Below are 19,991 nucleotides of genomic sequence, written 5' to 3'. Positions count from 1 at the left end.
GCACTAAAGTAAAACGGAAGGTTTCAGCTTTCAAATTATATAATTTTTAAACACTTCTTTACTTAAAGAGCACAAAACCAACATTTACAATTTAACTGAATGTTATTATTGACTTAGTTGACATAAAAGCTAAGACAATATCTAAAACAATACAAAATACAAAACAGACAAATAAAAACTTTTGACCAAATTTCAAGTTTTTCCAAAAATGTTGATAGTGTGTCACATATTTCTGGGTCATATTTAATCTCAAAATCTGAGAAATAAGTAAGAAAATGTGTTTTGCTTAAAGAATATGAATCAATATTTTACAACTTTTTGCATTGTGACATTATTTTCATAGATTCTCATTATTGAAATGTAAAAAATAGAATTATAGGGTACAATGTGGTTTAAAGCACTCCTTAAATCAATAGTATGGGTTCAATACAAATTATGCTCAATCGACAGCATTTGTGGCATTATATTGATTACCACAAAAATACATTTTGACCTTCCCCTTTTTTCATTGAAAAAAAAAGCAAAAATCTGAGTTACAGTGAGGCACTTACAATGGAAGTAAATGGAGGCCATTCAGTGATTCAAATGATCACCGTTTCAAAAGTATAGCCACAAGAAGTAAACAATATCATGTTAACATGTAAAGTGTGTAAAGTTATAGACAATTGAATAATTGAGTTGCCATGACGATGTAATGCCAACAAACCCTAAAATGACTGTAATTATGATTTAAACAAATTTAAAGCTCAAATAATACATGAGTTTTAACAGAAGATTTAATGTAAGTGCTTTTATAAAATTAAAAAGCTTCACATTTCTGCCTTTAAACCCTCTGAAAATTGGCCCCATTCACTTCCATTGTAAGTGCCTCACTGTAACCCAGATTTGAGCTTTTTTTAAAGAAAAGGAGGAACAATTCATAAGTATTTAATGCCACAAATGCTGTTGATTGAGATTAACTTGTGTTGAACCCGGAACATTCCTTTAATATTCCTTCCATATGACTATGGAAGATACAAAAATGTATTGAACATTAAGAGAAATGTGTTTTGTATATTATTGTTCTTATAATTATTACGTTTTAATTCGTTTTTTTTTTAATTATGCAAATACAAAAGGCAACTAAATGGGAAATTTTACCCCATTTAGAGTATATAAATGGGCAAAGGTGATATGGCAAAATATACCACATGCAAATAGATTTGATAGGTTTGATCTTAATGATCCTTAATATCTTAATGATCCTAGAAATAGGCTCCATTTACTCTATGTAATATGTAATTACTTTCTTTTATATTTTGGGCTGAAATGTGACCTGGACATGGTTTCATGGAATTTACCCCAGTTATCAGACATCTCCACTCTGAGCATGCGGTTCCACTTTGTCCAGGTGAAGTCCAGCTGATGTAGGCCTGGCACAGCTGCTGCTGACTTATGTTGTGGTGTATTTATCTCTCAGAGGACATTTAGATTGGGTATTACTCACTCTACCAGCACCTATACTTAACTACCACCTGCTCACGATTTTGGACCAACACAGGGTTTCATTTTGTTTGGCCATGTATGTGAGGAAGCAAAGCGATAAACACGTCCAACATATGATATTAATACTCTGCATATATTAATGCCTAGGTAGGACAGCAAGGGCAAATTTACTGATCAGTTGTGCCACTTTTGCGCACTGTATTCTGCTGACTTCTCTACAAACTAGCACTCAAGAGGCGAGATGTACAAACATTCAGCACTATTTTTGGGTGTGTTTGCGGCATTATACCTAAATCGCATGATTTATTTTGTGAACCGGGCACTCAAATAACACAGATAGCATGTACAAATAAACAATGCAATCAGTAGTCGCAATTTATTCTTAGAAAATTCCCCCACAAGCTTCAGTTCTTATTCGGTTCAAAAGGAGGCAAAGGAAAAACACTGCAAGCTATCATTTATTCCAGTGGACATGACTGGATCCTTGGTCACTTGAATAACACAGTGAAATTATAGATTTGTATCTCTCGCTAACATCTTTAAGGGACAGAGGTGGACTCCGTGTGGGTGGACTCTGTTCAAGTTGACAAGCCAAACAATCATGGTATGCATGATATATACGTTTCTCATGTTTATGGCACTCTAGTGGTTATTTGTGGAAAAAGTGGTTTCAATGTTTTTATCCATCTATTTAAAATTGTTGCGGACTTGCACGAAAAGTGACTCTTATGTTGGGATAAATTACAGCTTATTTTAATGAACTAAAAGTGACAGTAATTTTTATATTGTTACTGATATTTAAATATGAGTATTTGCAACTTGTGCTTGGTTAAAAGTTTGAATATAATTTTATTGATATCCACATATAAAATATGATACAACAGGCTTTTGAGGCATATCTCTCAATCACCATTACATTACATTCATGCCCAACACACACAAACCAATTAAAAATAATACAAATAATCACAAAGCTTTGAAAATTCTGACAAATACATTTAATAAGATATATTTAAAATGTGAACTAATATTTCTGTGTATTTTCAAATATGCAGCTTTGCTCAGTCATTATAAAGATTATTTTACATTACAAGCTATTGTGATGTCATTATACAAGTTCCTGAGACCCAGTGAAAAAAGTTTTACAATTTCCATTTTTTAAATGTCAAAATAGTGTTTGGTGCATGAAATACAAATGATAATATGCCGTTGATATTATATTTGATGTGCTGAATTGAACTGTGATACATTTCAACCATATTTATAGACTAAGGAGAGGAAGTTGTCAAACTCTCAAACATTTGGTATCTCTGAAAAGCCCAGGGAGTCTTCTGATAATACCCCAAAATGTACCACTGTATAATGTATGTGCTAAAACATTTTTAAATAACAAATGTCCTACACAAACATGAATTGTTGGGTCTTAGTAGGATAATTACCTTTAAAGCCTAATATATCAAATATGGTACATACATTTTTTTTTAAACATGCAAATCTAACGGGAGCCAGCTGATAGATAGCTGTGAAATGTGTATAAACCTCACTCTCCTGACCTCTGATGCACTAGCAACTGACGCTAGAGGCTGTAGCCTTTAGCATCCTTGTTAGCGCACCCACCTCCCATGCCTGAAACGCTGGTTCGAGTCCCGTACAGAGCGGGTAGAACAGGAGCATCACAATGGTGCCGTGACCCGGATGGGAGTGAGATTTAAGGGGTGAGTGTAACGGGAGCCAGCTGATAGATAGCTGTGCAATCTGCATAAGACTCACTCTCTTGACCTCAAGAGAGTGCACTAGCGACTGACGCTAGAGGCTGTAGCCTTTAGCCTCCTTGTTAGCGCACCCGCCTCCCATGCCGGAGGAGTCGGTTCAAGTCCCATAAGGAGCAGACTGTGGACAAACATTTCTTTATACAATTTATTTTTAGAGTTTGTCTAATGGTACTAACAACTGTTTAATATAAAACAATTAGAATTTTCTGACAATTGTTTCATATGCCTGGCTTTACAGTGATTTTATGCTAGAGCTTTTAGTGCAGACCCAAGTGCATTTGTTATCAGAGTTTGGTTTGTTTGGTGTGTGCGAAAGCAGTTTTCCAAACTTAGATGCACACTCGAGTTGTTTTGATAAAAGACTATGAATCCAAAATGCATTAAACACCCTGGGGGCGATTTCACTTAAAATCTGCGCCATTTTTGTGCATGGTTTCTCAGTTTATTATCCACTAACAGATTACGCAGGTGTATTTTAAACAGTAGAAGTTATTTTTAATAGCAACATGTGGCTCAATGGTCAAAAACATTCATGGTCAAAAACATTCATCAAGTGCTTGTTTACAAAGAATATAATTGAAAAAACAGCACAGATGTACTCAAAAATGCATTCGGTTTGAATAACCCCTTACAATGCAACAGTAGAAGAACTTAACAAGGCAACTGTTTGTCAGTACAAGTATGACAATACTGCAGTGCAACCTTGTCCCTGCATAACTCTGATAGTTTAAGGGCCGTCATAAAATCGACAGCTCTTGTTGACGGTTAAGCTGATGGAGCGCAGCTCTCACTGATGTTGACAAGCCAAAGAACTGCACTTTGTGTTCTGAAAGGTGCTGATCTTCCTTTAAAAATAACTCACATCCCTATAAATGATCGTGATTGTGTGTCTGCAGGGAAAATGTATATAGGGACAGGGACTGGAGGGAAAAAAATCAGTCTAGCTCTACTGTAATGCTGGGTAGTCAATCATTTGCATTAATGAAGATTTTATGCAAGCTGAAATGATAAACAGAGAGTGGGATAAATGCATTGGTAGAGCTTGTGCATTCCAAGCGAGACAAATAGTGGGATAAAAAGACATGAGTCGAATGCCGAACACGGTGCTGCTGAAATAGGCTGTGAAATTGATTCCATGAAGTGAATCGTGATTTAATCTGCAACAGACAACGAGGTATAAATATTTCGCAATAAGAAATACACATTAAGGCTTAAAAGCAACATGTAAACACATTCTGAATGCTGCATTTGTACACATAGGCACAACTTTACCATTTACTTTGAGGAGTTAAATACTTCCTAGCGGCGAAGATGCAGAATCATGCAAAAATATACATTCTCTGTTTCTGATGTCTTGAACTATGCACTATTCGCTATCAGCCATGATTCATTTATTCAGTGAGTGAAGGCGTCAAATTACAGTCAATTATTGAGATAAAGCAAGTAATATTCGGCTGGTCATATGATCTCAACATGGCAGTGCTTATGAATGTGCACCCAGAACCACATGTAAGTCTTTCATGTTAGTGTAAATCATTTTAAAAAAAAATCTCAATACTATAAATACAAAATACTATTCTACTATTACTATTTCTTTACAAGCATAAAAGTGTAGGAATTAGTAAAAATAAATAAATAAATTAGCACAACTTTATATTTTCTTAAAAGTTGCACCTTTTTGAAATACTTTTTTAAGGATGTTTAAATAAGTTGTACACCTATAAAATAATAATAATAATAATAATTATTATTATTATTATTATAGTACTTTTGATAAATATTTAATAATCTACACTACCCTTCAAAAGTTTGGAAACACTTAAGACATTTTTGTTATTGAAAGGAATGTATTCTTCGCTTCACCTCAGATGCATACAATTTATCAAAACACTACCTTAAACATTGTTAATGCTGCAAATATTATTACTGTTTAACCCTTTAAGCTTGGATTGTCAAAATATTAATAACTACAGTCTTGACCAACAAAAAATAGATATTGTTTTACATAGTAGAACTGTACTTTACATTGCATGTAGGCATTATAGAGTTGCGTGGTACAAAAGAAATATCGTGATACCAAACATTTTTAAATGGTATGATATCATCTTTTTGTTCATTTCTGTACCATATTAAAGTATGCTGCCATCACCAAAATGTAATATGATAGCTCTGAGATGAAATCAAAGACCATTTGATAATAATAACTGAAAAAGTCTCGATATGGGCAAGTGTGATCATTAAACAGCAGAAGGATGTCATTTTATAAAATAATATACAGTTACATGCGTGCCACAGAATGAACGAGAGGCTCCATCCTGCTCTGTCATCTCCTTCACACACACACAAGCAGGAGCACACACAAATGCAACACACACACTACCAATGCTTGATTTTCATGCAATATGTCCAATAGTATCCATCTGCAGAGCAGTGTGTTTGGTGTATAATTAGTTGTAAACTCTCAAATGACCGTTTTCACCATTGCAGCTCAGAGACTTCATCTTGTGAGTCATGGGAAGCTTGATATAATGAACCCTTCACATGAGCAAACAGGGAGAACTTCAATGATCTTTCAAAATAAAAGTCCCGCTGAAATAAGAGCTCTATTCAACCAGATACGTGACATTGGAGACATTATGACTTATTACTACAGTATAAATGTGTAATATTTAAAGTAGTCACAATAATACTCACGATAACAATAATATAGTTTTAAAAGGTTATATTATTAATTTTATTATTTGTAAGCAATATCATAAAAGCAAGTGTACTGTATATCAGCATGTTGTGATTCATCCATGGCAGCCTTTTGCCTAATGTTATCAGATTTTATAGATGGCGCCAAGTACATGACAGAGACTCAATGATGGCTCAGATGACACAGAATGGAACTGAATGAGATCTCGTTACTCATGCCTGCATGCTTTGGAGAGAGAACATATCTTTTGTCATTGTTGCATTTGCATTTGCATGTGTAATTCATTTTTATGTACAGTGTATTATGTTTTATTTGTTCTGAGGGGATTTTGGACACTTGGGAGATGTTTGGACACTAGGATAAATTATATATTTGTAATGCTATAACTTTTGATTGCTTTGTGGTATCAACACAAAATTTTACTCAATTGCAGGTGACATGATTGGGAACAAAACAAATCTCACCTTCTCTTGCGCATCTCCTTTCCTCCTCGACTGCCTGTCAAACTCATCAACTTGCACCACACACACACACGCAGCGGAGAAAATGTCAGAGAGAAGCGAGGCGAGGGAGTCTGACATAAGTGTGTGTGAGTTAAAGCATTGTTTCTCAACTGGTGGGTCATGACCCAAAAGTGGGTTGCAGGTCTATTCGGACTGAGTCACGGACAGCAGGGAAAGAACAATGCCATGGTTCTCCCATTGAAGATTTTTCAGCAGCCGCCCAAGGGATAGCCTATTTAGGACTGCCGAGGCAGATTAATGATAATCTCACAATCAGTTAAATGCTTCTCATCTGCACTTTCGCACGAGTGTAACGGAACCAGCACGCGATCATGATCTACTCTTCACTCTGGGGCGCGCGTGCAACAACCAGGCTTTCCTCGATATTGCGGAGTGCAGACCTCAAAACTGGTGAGACTTTTCTAGTTTAAAGCATTACGGAGGAAGTCAAGTTGAACCTCCCAAACAGCCCTGATATGCCAAACAGCACTAAGGAGGAAAAGAACGACACTGTGCAATGCATAATGCACAATGCCAAAAATCTTTTTATTATACATCATTACCTTTACAAAATTGGTTCACGAGTTTACATGAGCAAAAGTAACTCTTATATTTTGACGAAATGTTATAGTTTCATATGAAATAATCTTAATGTAGAATCTATTAGACCTTATTTTATATCAAGAGTGGCAGTTGTAGTAAAAGTAAGTGTTTCACCTACTTTTATTTTTTCATAAATAATATAATTTGTTATTATTATTATTACTATTATTTAAGACTAGCAACACTGACCTAACCATGGCAATGAGGAGCATTTCCTCCTTTGTAATATGCATGTTCTGTTTGAAATTAGAAACAAACAGGATAATAATGGGCTCATTTAACTAAATATGCTCTTCAATTTTTAAAAGAGGGGAGAGAAAACTTGACATCAACAACAAAAATAATGTCACTTGATGCATGTCCTTGTACTTAAAAACGATGAACAAACTATGCAATATAAAAGGAAAAAGGAAATTGATTTCCAATGTAAAATCTGTCCTGAAGCAAACCAGTTGAGAATCACTGAGTTAAAGGTACAGACAGGAGCAGTCTGGCTGTGCTGTCACGCTCCTACAGTAAATTTTTAATAATCATAGGACATTACTTTAAAAGCTCACACAGCTGATGTTATTTTTCATTTATGCTAACATGTAAACTAACAGTTATATAACATGTTATAGTTACATGCTATTCAGTTTATTATTATAATTCTGTTAGCTTTCTTATTTATTCTATTTGATTTATTTTCAAAAGGTATTTTCACATACTTCGATTAAAAAAAAAAAAAATGGTTTCAAGTTTCAAATACCAAATATTTTTGGCATTTGTTCAACCAAAAAAAAAAACTTCTGTTTTCACTCCTTTAAGAGTCATTGTAACTGCTAATAATAATTGTGTAATTGTAATACTGTGATACCGTGAAATTTTCTGAGACAATTATTGTACCTTGAAAATCTCATGCCGTAAGCAACCCTAGTCGTGGCACATGGCAAAGACCACAAAACTGATGTGACGAACTTAAATTCTACTGAGAGAAGTCGAACCTCTCAAACTGCCAGACTGCCCTAACATTAAACAGCACTGACGAGGTAAAGAGACAACAGTGTGAGACAACACTGATTACAAGGTTTTTAAAATACACAATCATCCAAACTAAAATGTTTTTAATGCAGTAACACTAACTGGTATCTGATATAGATGCACATTAAATCAGTTAGGGCGAATATATATAAGACTTAATTTATTACAATTATTTTGTCTCAATTTTCTCTCCTTTATCTTGATCCAAATCCATATTTTCTTTCTTCTATGAATGAAAAAAAGATTCATGTATTTTTTCCTTTTTTTCAATGTATTAATAAATACATTCCATTCATGTATTAATTTCCAATGAAAGTTAAATGGAGTTTAATCAATCTAGCATCTCTTTTTGTACTCAGTGAAATTATTACTGTGAAAGTTTTAGTTAAAACTTTCTAAATGTGTTTAGGCAATTGGTCTTTTCAAATAATATAGTTTATTTTTAAAGAAAGACTATATACATTAGCTTAACCACAGTATTAATGTGGAGCCATCCATGGTCAGATTGTTGCTTTTTTACAAATGCCACTGTTAGACCCAATGGTAAACTTTCATAAAGGCAAGTACAATTTCAAATGGTTAAAGGGGTAACCATCTGGATTTTCATGGACAAATTATTGACAGTTTTCCTCCTGTTCTATCCTACTACTGTTCTAACTGGCCACGTTTGTCTTCAGGTCTAAAGGTGACTTAAATCATTAGGCCTGCATCCTGCTGAACTCATATCATTCTCATTCAAATCAAAGGTCCAAAGAAATGCATGCAGCTGTAACTGTCTCCAGTTACCTTTATCAGTTTTTGTGTGGCAGGTGATTTTGGCTAGTGAAATTGCTGAGTGGCTAGTTACTTTGGAATACCACTAGCCACAGTGGCCAGTGAGCCAAAAAGATAATGTCAAGCCCTGATTATAAGCCTTTCATTTTGGAAATGCCCTCGAAACAGAAAATCTTTAAAAACACCTTCAGAACTTAAAGGGTTCAAATAGCTTTTATATTTTTGTTTATATTAAAATATAATTTTTACCACTGATTTTTAGCAGTGATTGTCAGTACTCATTCCTCCAGCCTACTAAGAAAATACTGAATACTCTAAAGTGCTTACTTGCTACTCAAAAAAATTTTGTTTCACCTTTTGTTAGAACTGTTGAAAATGGTTGTGCTACTAAATGTAGTATGGAAATCATAATACAGTGCCTTTTTTTAATTGCTGATGTATTGAGTACATTTGCATGTCTTGCAAGTCATTTTACCCTTGCAAGTCAAATATCGGTTTTAAAAATGGCCAAACAGAAACAAGTCTATCTAGAAATGCATCCACTTATTGTTTTTTTGAGAGATTAAGGCTATACCATGCGATACTGTCAATTGGAAGAAGAAATCAAACTGGATCTAACATGACTGAGGGGGATGTGGATGTACCAGATGCACAACAACAAGAAGACAAGTATGTCAGAGTCTCTGGTTTGAGAAACAGACTCCTCACAGGTCAACTGGCAGCTTCAATGACCAGTACATGCCAAACAACAGTTTCATCTGCAGCAGTGCAGAGATGACTCTGGGATGTTGGCAATGTAGGCAGACTTTCAAAGAAAAGAGCTGCATCTGAAAATGCCAAAGAAGAAAAGTGTAGACTGTGCAATTAAACTTAAAAGATTAGATGGTATATGATAAGAAATTATTTCCAGTATACACTCACCTAAAGGATTATTAGGAACACCATACTAATACTGTGTTTGACCCCCTTTCGCCTTCAGAACTGCCTTAATTCTACGTAGCATTGATTCAACAAGGTGCTGAAAGCATTCTTTAGAAATGTTGGCCCATATTGACAGGATAGCATCTTGCAGTTGATGGAGATTTGTGGGATGCACATCCAGGGCACGAAGCTCCCGTTCACCACATCCCAAAGATGCTCTATTGGGTTGAGATCTGGGGACTGTGGACCATTTTAGTACAGTGAACTCATTGTCATGTTCAAGAAACCAATTTGAAATGATTCGAGCTTTGTGACATTGTGCATTATCCTGCTGGAAGTAGCCATCAGAGGATGGGTACATGGTGGCCATAAAGGGATGGACATGGTCAGAAACAATGCTCAGGTAGGCCGTGGCATTTAAACGATGCCCAATTGGCACTAAGGGGCCTAAAGTGTGCCAAGAAAACATCCCCCACACCATTACACCACCACCACCACCAGCCTGCACAGTGGTAACAAGGCATGATGGATCCATGTTCTCATTCTGTTTACGCCAAATTCTGACTCTACCATCTGAATGTCTCAACAGAAATCGAGACTCATCAGACCAGGCAACATTTTTCCAGTCTTCAACTGTCCAATTTTGGTGAGCTCTTGCAAATTGTAGCCTCTTTTTCCTATTTGTAGTGGAGATGAGTGGTACCCGGTGGGGTCTTCTGCTGTTGTAGCCCATCCGCCTCAAGGTTGTGCGTGTTGTGGCTTCACAAATGCTTTGCTGCATACCTCGGTTGTAACGAGTGGTTATTTCAGGCAAAGTTGCTCTTCTATCAGCTTGAATCAGTCGGCCCATTCTCCTCTGACCTCTAGCATCAACAAGGCATTTTCAGCCCACAGGACTGTCGCATACTGGATGTTTTTCCCTTTTCACACCATTCTTTGTAAACCCTAGAAATGGTTGTGCGTGAAAATCGCAGTAACTGAGCAGATTGTGAAATACTCAGACCGGCCCGTCTGGCATCAACAACCATGCCACGCTCAAAATTGCTTAAATCACCTTTCTTTCCCATTCTGACATTCAGTTTGGAGTTCAGGAGATTGTCTTGACCAGGACCACACCCCTAAATGCATTGAAGCAACTGCCATGTGATTGGTTGATTAGATAATTGCATTAATGAGAAATTGAACAGGTGTTCCTAATAATCCTTTAGGTGAGTGTACAAGACTACTGCCATTTATTAATTTTTTATGAAATAGAAAAGTGCAAAAAAAAATCTATTGAGCTACTTGTAAGAGTAAAAAGTAAATGACCCCTGAAAAATTAAATAAATAAATAAAATATACAAACGGCAGCCAGCAAGACTTTCTGTGCTATCTTGCTGATGTTAATTATTCTTTCAAAGGATATAACAGGACAGAACCCAGGCAATTAGTGCCAAGTCCCATTTTAAAGTGCAAACTTGGAGACACACACACACACACACACACACACACACACACACACACACACACACACAGAGAGAACTCTTAAATGTTAGAAAGACAGATTCATATAACAGGCTGAACTCTGCTGATTGGCTAACAGCACAGAGTCTTCAGCTGCGAGTTGGGGACAGGATTAAACTGCAGATCGGACCACACACTTATTAAACTGATGCCCCTTAGAGCCATCAGTCCGTCCAGCCTATTAACCTGCTGTCAACCTAAACATGCTGTAAAATAACATTTTTTCCCTGTAGAATGAGCTCGGTAGCCTCTTAGGCAGCGTTTGGATTTACAAGGAAAAATAGAACATGAAGACACAAGAAAAAAATAGGTTTTAACATGATAATAATATAAGATGAAAGGTATGTCTTATGATATTGTGGCATTAATACACGATAAGTTAAATACTCTATGTATGTTTGCAATAAAATAAGTTAAAAGATAACTGAGAGGGCATAGCTTGGCAACCAATTCTTTCATGTCTTAGCAAACGAACTCCATCACTGAGCACATTTTTCAGAAGTTTTCTATGTTAGTTTAAAGTCAACATATAGTCAGTATTTACAACCCATTTCAATTTTGTGATTTAACATTTTTGTTTTCAGAGTGAAATGGAATATTCAGCCTAAAATGAAAGTCATTCTAGAGGCAAAGTAAATCATTACATTTTGATAAAAGATTGTTGCTTTCAACAAGTGTATCAAGAAAGTAAATAGGGTACATATTTATTTAATGTTGACTTTAACTGCTCCCTCCGGAACAGATTTGATCAACATATTTAACACCAGTAATCTCTGATTTGATCATTTCATTGAGCTCATTCTAACGATTGGCTGAAGCTCAGAGTATCATCAAGGTTAACCAAACTATTTAATTGGAAAAGTTAGTGGAGCAGATGTCACTGAAGAGGTTCTGCTTATGGACTGTGTCATAAGTCAAATGCTTTAACATAATTGGCACTTAAAAACTCTGCCAGATTGCACTTGTTCTTCAGAAATGGGTTGGATTGTTCAGAATATGATTATTTAATGACGAATCCTCTCATTTATCAAATTTACAGCTCAGAAAAGGCAAACATACTCCTCTGAGCTTTTGAAAGCCTGGTGCTCACTGCCAAGGGTGAGCAGTTTATCTCTTCAGGGGTCCATGAGAGGGTAGAGTCCTTTAGAGAGAGAGAAAGCTTTTATCTACTTCTGCTTGTTATGAAGATATGACCATGGTAGGAAATAAGTTCAATGTGAACTTTTATGAAGCATTTATGTCCTTCATCAAAATAAATATTTGTTAATTAGGATATGAGTCGAAGCATGCAAGCTATGGAAGATTGTAGCTATTCATCAGAATATCACTTAGAATCAGACTGTTTAAATGTCAACATGAAATTTAATCTGGACAGTTTTACTTTTATACACGTTTCTGGTCTTACTGTAAATGGTTCACCATGAAATATTATTACTAAGAAAAAGAAAACAGGCAACAGACTGGCTAAAATGGTTGCAAATTCGACAAATAATTTCTGTTAAGGTGAGTCTTTTGAACCAGGTCTTTGAAACGGGTTTGAACACTGGAGTTCAGATTGGCAGTTTAAATCATACAGTGAATCAGCCGTCAGTGAGTTCACAAATGACTTCTGGATAACTGGAATACCAGACATCTATAACATACGATCCACTGCTAATGAATGACTGCTTATTGTGTTACATGAAAATGTTCACTTTGTTAGTGTTTATATTGTAAAACATTGTAAATTATTGTAAGAGTTCATATTTTGTTTCCCTTATTTGTTTGTGAGAGCACCTGGGGGAAAAACGTCCCAGGTATATTTCAGGCTTGTTTATAACTTCAGTGTTTTGTACCTGGTTATTATTGGGAGTTTAGCACAATAAACCGCCTCCAGTATTTCATTCAGTTTGGACTCTTGTATAGATATTAAGAACTATATGCTGATTTATTGATTATCAGACATCTTACTTTTCTTAAGTTTTCCAGCTCGCTTCTGAACAACCATCTAAATCAAGAAATTCTGTAATTTGGCAATTCAAAACATGATTCAGTTTAGGAACCAATGGCTCCATTTGGGGTGGGTCAAAATATCGATTTTCCGATGCACTGCGATCTTCATTTGAGTGATCTCGATATAAATTCTTAAATCCCAAGATCAATCTTTTACTTGCAAAAAAATTATATATGAGATACTTTGTCTTCTTAATTGATTGAACACATGTATTTGTTATTTTTTGATAGAAAAAATGTCACCAAAATAATGAAAAACGAATAAAATATCATTAGTAAATTTAATGTTTTCATATTGTACCTAGTTAGAAGGTTCCCTGTATGATTAACAGCTTTAGCTGGGACATAATTTCTTTCATATGTAAGCAAAAGGGACATTATAACTTAAAAATACATATGGCAGGGCAGAGGGCGGGGCCGGGTCGTGATGCTACACACCCGGCCTCTAATCAGGCTAATTAGCCCTCGAGAGGGATAAAGGCCGACCGAAGATAGCAGTGCGACAAAGAGAGAGAGATTTACGGACAGCTGTCCGACACCTTTGTGTTTGTCTTTTTGTTTCAGTTTTATATTAAACTATTATTTATATTGTCAAACCGGTTCTCGCCTCCTCCTTTCCATTGATCCCTTTACAATACACTTACAGTATGAATCAATATAAAATCGAGAGCTTGTGAATCTGAATCTGGAAATCTGTTTCAATACCCAGCCCTAGGCTCCATAGTCATTTTAGTCTGGAGGCCAAGAAATGTTCAAAATGGAATAAGTTGCTCAGGCCCTGAAATTACTCTCCTTTTTGGATGACATCACCTAGGCCACATAGATGGGGACATAATGTTAACCCACAGTCAGATAGCTATGTAGACAGTGCTTTAGACTACTGTTCTAGGAAATACAGCTTTTAAAAAATCTTGCCAATTTTTACCATAGAAATGTAATGCCAGTTTAATAAAGGTTACAGCAATAATAGTAAATAATGATAGATTTGAAAAAGAAACATTACTATTGGGATACAATCCCATCGAGATGCTCTTGAGGGTCAACTTGACCTACAGCCTCCACGTCCCAGTCATATGGATTTCATCTCCCTCCTCAAAAGTGGGTTTTCAGTGGCATTTCTATAGTTGACTGTAGACTTATTTTTTTGCCCATACAATGCAAGTCTATAGGATCCAAAACTTTCAAGCTCCAAAAAGGACATAAAGGCAGCATAAAGGTAATCCATATGACTCAAGTAGTTTAATGGTTAGCACAAGAAAGTGTAATCATGCTTCTCTCATGAACACTCTTAGGAGACTTCTGCTGTAAAGATTTATAATGAAAAAGGAGTTAAATTGTGTAATACAAAACCAATCTTATAGCTTCAGAAGGCATTGATAAAACCACCAGAGTTGTATGGATTACCTTGATGCTGACTTTATGTCCTTTTTGGAGCTTGAAAGTTTTGGACCCCATTGACTAGCATTGTATGGGCAAAAATAACTGATACAGTATATCTTAAAAAAAATCTTACTTTGTGTTCCGCATAAGAAAGAAAGTCACATGAGTTTGAGACAGCACAATGATGAGTAAATGATGAGAGAATTATCATTTTTGAGTGAACTAAAAAAAAAAGATCTTACAATACAAATGTCACTGAAAACAATTGAACAGAATCAAACCTGTTTGTTTTCATTTGCCTATGTCTGTTTTTATAATCCAACATGTCCCATTTCACTAACTGGGCCTCTTTTTTCTCCTGTGACAGATCAGAGACTGCAGTTCAAAGGGGATTTAACTCTGATCCTTTACGTCTAGTTGCTTTGAGACTCTGAGAGTGGGACATCCTTGCAAATTCCTCTGGAATGAGCATCCCGATGGTTATTAAGACTGAAAGGAGACAACCGCTATCAGTAACATGGCAATATCTTTCTAAAGAGATCAGATAGAGTAGAAGAGATGTCAGAATGCCTCAAATCAACTAACAAGAGACACATCTACAATGACCCAAAGTACTGCTACTAAGTTATTCAGCCCTTTGTTACACACTCAAACAAACACAGTCCAGCTGTACAGATGGTGGGCACATGTCCAGCGTAAACAATCCTTTACTAGCAGTGGAATGTTTTATTCATGAGCGCAAAGCCATCTACGCATATGAGCTATCATATTTCTCAACCCTCATTTATAGCTCTCATGTGCAACGCCCAGATAACAGGGGAAAATTGCCTGGAGGGCTGAGACGACACCGCAGGACGTAACGGCGGGTATCATAACACCCAGCTGGAGGGATGACAGAGAAAGAGACATTTATCAACGCAGCAGAGGAACCTTTCAAAGCACGCCATGTACATCTCAATGCTGCGGTTCCCTGCGTAACTCCCAGAACCTTCACAATAACTGGTGTGGCCCACATTAAGACAGCAACTCGAGATATTCTAGGGACTAACTGCAATAATGTAGGTGCAGCCCAGGAACGAAAAAAAAAAAAACAGCAAAACAACTGATTTGTGTTATGTAGCCTGTTAGGTACTCAAAATGATAACTTTTAATCCACACCCAAATTCAGGTTTTACAAGCTCTTGCTGTCACTGGTGCATCTCTTATTTGGGAAGTATATGAAAGCAGTCACATGTGTGCATAATTCTTACAGAAAACAAGACATATTATAACAATTAAAGGAACATTCCGAGTTCAATACAAGGGAATGTTTTTTTTTTCAATACAAGGAACATTTTGTCACCATTTAGGATGCTCACCTTTGTGTTGCTCGTAACAGGACTTTCTTTCTACTGTGAAGCAGAAAAGGAGTTACTGAGCAGCATGTTAGGGACTGACAGCTTCAGTCACCATTGACTTTTATTGTATGGTGGAAAAAACATCAACATTCTTTAACATTTTTCCTACTGTGTTCCACAAAAGCAAGAAAGTCACAAGAGTTTGGAACAACAAAAGGATGAGCAGCTAAATTGCAACAGAATGTAATTATTGGGTAAAATAGCTTTAAGTTCTATAGTATTTGTTGCATAATGTTGATAACCATAAATACAAATTATTTCGAATCAAGCCACAATTTTCTTTGCAAAAATAAAGGTGAAAGTAAGACACTTACATTGAAAGTAAATGGTGCCACATTCAGACAGTTTAAAAAGCTACATTATTTTTGCTTAAATACGTACTTAAAGGTATAGTTCACCCAAAAATGAAAATTCTCTCATCATTTACTCATCCACATGCCATCCCAGATATGTCTGACTTTCTTTCTTGGGCAGAACACAAACAAATATTTTTTTTAATATCTCAGCTCTGTTTGTCCTCACAATGAAAATGAATGGTGACCAGACTTTTGAAGCTCCACAAATCCAAATAAAGTTAATCCATATGACTACAGTGATTGAATCCATGTCTTCAGAAGGGATATGATAGGTGTGGGTGAGAAACAGATCAATATTTAAGTCCTTTTTTACTATAAATCTCCAATTTCACTTCCATTTTCACATTATGAATGTGAAAGTGGATATTTAAGTACTTAAATATATCTGTTTCTTACCCACACCTATCATATCCCTTCTGAAGAAATGGATTAAATCACTGTAGTCATGTGGATTACTTTTATGTGGCCTTTGTTTGATTTTTGGAGCTTCAAAGGTCTGGTCACCATTCACCATGCATTTTATGAACCAACAGAGCTGATATCATTTTCTAAAAATCTTTTTTTATGTTCAGCAGAGGAAAGAAATAATTTGGGATGGCATGAAGGTAAGTAAATTCTGAAGGCATTTAATTGTTGGGTGCATTATCCCTTTAAATGATTTATTTAGTTTTAAATAAAAGAGTGTAATATTTGACCAGTAAAGTTCCGCCTTACAGGTAAAAGAACCAATTACCTTTTAGATACAGACATCAACTGTAATTCAACTCAAGAACGAGTATGCGCATTATCGTCATGCACCTCGTCTCAGGTAAATAATAACTAGCAGATGGATTTTTATTTTTTTATTTCTGGTTGGTTTTCCTCGATGGACATCATGAATGTATGTAGACAACAGGAATGAGACAAGTTACATAGTTCTGCTGATATAAAATGACTGTCTGGCAAACTACCCAATCAGCTTCATGTAAACACGGAAGTTATGTCACCCACCTACCGTAAGGTTACCAGGAGTACCGGGTTTACCCGCGTTACTTCATCATGACACTGAAGTTAATATATTGGATATACTTTACACAGACAAATTTATCAAGTGATTTTATCACATTAGATTCATGTTTACGTGTATAAACCCGTATATACACTTTTGAAGCAGTGTGTATTTTTAACGGTCTGTGAATTGGTCCTGTTTACTTTTATTGTAAATTACTAACTTTAGCTGCATGCACACAATTTTTTGCGTAAATAAATGTCAATAAAAAAGGGATGATTCGTTTTTGTGGTAATCAACATTATGCTACAATTGCAGTTGATTTAGCCTAACTTGTATCGAACCATGAACGATATGAAAATGCAAGCTCTGTAGAGCTGTTCAGCTGTGACGTCAATTTGTAAGCGAACCCGGAAGTCTATTTCACCATGGGCTCCCTCTGGATTTTCCTAAGGGTTTTTTTAATGGGGTTGTTGAACTTCTGAGTAAAATAAGGATTGTGGTGAACGTTACGTGATGATACGTGGACGGTTTGTTCTACAACATAAATTACACACAGTCGTGAATTTTGAAGGCACCGTGTGTTTTGTTTTTTAGTATGCAATTCAATAGGACTTTCAAATTCACGTTTGAGGTATGACTTTGTGTAATTTATGTAATACAACAAAAGGTCCACGTATCGTAAAGTAATGTTTACTACAGACCTTATTTTACTCATAAGTTGAAAAATTCCACCTATAGGAAAATTCCGAAGGACCCAATGACAAATTAACCTTCCTGGGTTTTTGGACTACAACCTGAACAGCTCTATATGCTTTACAATAGGTTCCCTGCTGTACATAATAGCAAATGTACAAATGTAGAGTGTAGCGATGCTATGTTAACCCATTCGCTGTCCGTGGTGCTGAAAAATACACCATGCAACATCTATACTAAGAGACTCTATTTGAGTCGTGAGTTATCTACCTGTGTTTTTGAAGATTTTATTCACTGTTGTGGTTTAAATTGTATTTACTTGCGTCAAAATGAGCTCTGTTTGTCCATGTACCTGCCCTCAATATACAGTATGCATATTGCTTTAAAGTTTAGAATCCCAAGTATCTTCCAAACACCAAATTCAAAACATTGTTGGAGAACATAACTATGGGATATAGACACATGTATTACCAAATCAATATATTTGTTTTTCCATTGCAGTTATTGTTATCTATATAACAATAAATGGATGTTTTACAGAGGATCCAAGTAGAACAAGTTACACTACAGATGTGTATTGGGTGATCAGCCTCAAAGCCAAAGAATACATCATTCACAGATTAACATTTTAAAATTGCCTTGCTTTTATTGCAAAAACAAATATGCTGTAAGGTTTTCAGTTCTTGTCCTTATATACCTGCAAAGGAGAATCGTCTGTTCATCTTCGTTGAAAGCAAAGATGCACTGATATCTCCCCCAAAGATACAATTATTCCCTTCATATAAACCTCATCATTTGCATCATCTACGTGAAAAAATGATAACATCCAAAAAATCATTTCACCTTAAAATGAAAAGGCATTTAAAAAAAAAAATGAAAGAAAAACAAAAATAAACAAACGTGATAGGTAAGCTGCAAGAAAAGTTTGGGCATTCAAATTGCTCATCTTTTTTCGGTAAAGAAAAGACGGACCAAAACAAAAGCAAATGCTTCTCTCTCTCGGTGGCATCAAAATCACAAAACTCTCATGAACAACACCGCAAAATACAAGCAAAGCATATCTACAGCAAAAGTCTATGGCAGAGATCAACAACAAAAAAAAAAGAAAAAGAAAAATATTTCAAAACCACTAGTATCGTATACGTAAAAATGGCACTGCCAAGGCGATTTAAAAACCAGTTGCATGATTCGACACGACTGCAAGCACGTATTTGGCCAGTGTCACTCAGTACTGAATCACAGCATACTAAAAACTTGAGGCACGGATCGAAAAACGCCTAAAAACACCACTTTTTCAAATGTCAACGTTCAAACCCCAGCAAGAGGAGAGAGAAAAATAAAAAGAGCAATTGAAAAGACAAAAAGGGTTACAAAAAGGCCTGAAAACGTACTCACCGAGTGGGAGTAAAATGTTGCGAGAAAAATGCGTTATGGCACAAAACAGTATGGCGAATGAAGCGCTTTCTCTCAGCCTGAGCCCTCGCTGCTGTCACGTGACTGCTGCTGCTTTGACTCCCAGCAATGAGCGTCGGGAAGAAGCTCTGTCGCGCTCTCACAGGAGAAGCGGTTAGTTAGTCGTTATCATTCCACACTGAGAACCTTCTGTGGTTTTCCTATTGTATTTTTCTACCGACTCTTTAAAGGTTGTGGAGCTCCCATGATGTCAGAGTGAACGTAACATCTGAAGAGAGACCCTCTCAACACCATCTTTGTTGTTTGAACGTGAATACCGTCATGATTTGCTGCTTTTATGCGGGTTTACCTAAAGCAGCAGGCATTGTCCAGTCAACACATCTATTATTTTCACGTCTTAATGAAGGGTGTTTGTAGTGTAAATACTCCATTAGCAGTGGACTTTCAGCTTTTCAACAAATACAATTAAAAACATACATATATTTCATGA

General features: G+C 36.0%; 1 protein-coding gene across 3 annotated transcripts in view; it reads right to left on the bottom strand.

Annotated features, from left to right (window-relative positions):
* LOC127634255 (RNA-binding Raly-like protein) overlaps positions 1 to 19,681 on the bottom strand; it is a 173,686-nt gene extending 154,005 nt beyond the window's left edge. The window contains exons 1-2 of one of the 3 annotated variants that reach the window (XM_052113715.1): positions 19,484 to 19,681; positions 18,786 to 18,892 (exon numbers count right to left, since the gene is read on the bottom strand). The gene's annotated coding sequence lies outside the window, so the exon portion shown is untranslated. Of the gene's footprint in view, positions 1 to 18,785 lie in introns of all 3 variants that reach the window. The other 2 variants (XM_052113716.1, XM_052113714.1) reach the window with 2 other exon arrangements.
* Between the last annotated feature and the right edge of the window lie 310 nt (positions 19,682 to 19,991).

The sequence above is a fragment of the Xyrauchen texanus genome, chromosome 41 (assembly GCF_025860055.1).
Source record: "Xyrauchen texanus isolate HMW12.3.18 chromosome 41, RBS_HiC_50CHRs, whole genome shotgun sequence".
Classification (NCBI taxonomy): domain Eukaryota; kingdom Metazoa; phylum Chordata; class Actinopteri; order Cypriniformes; family Catostomidae; genus Xyrauchen; species Xyrauchen texanus.
This window is presented reverse-complemented; position numbering and strand designations above follow the sequence as displayed.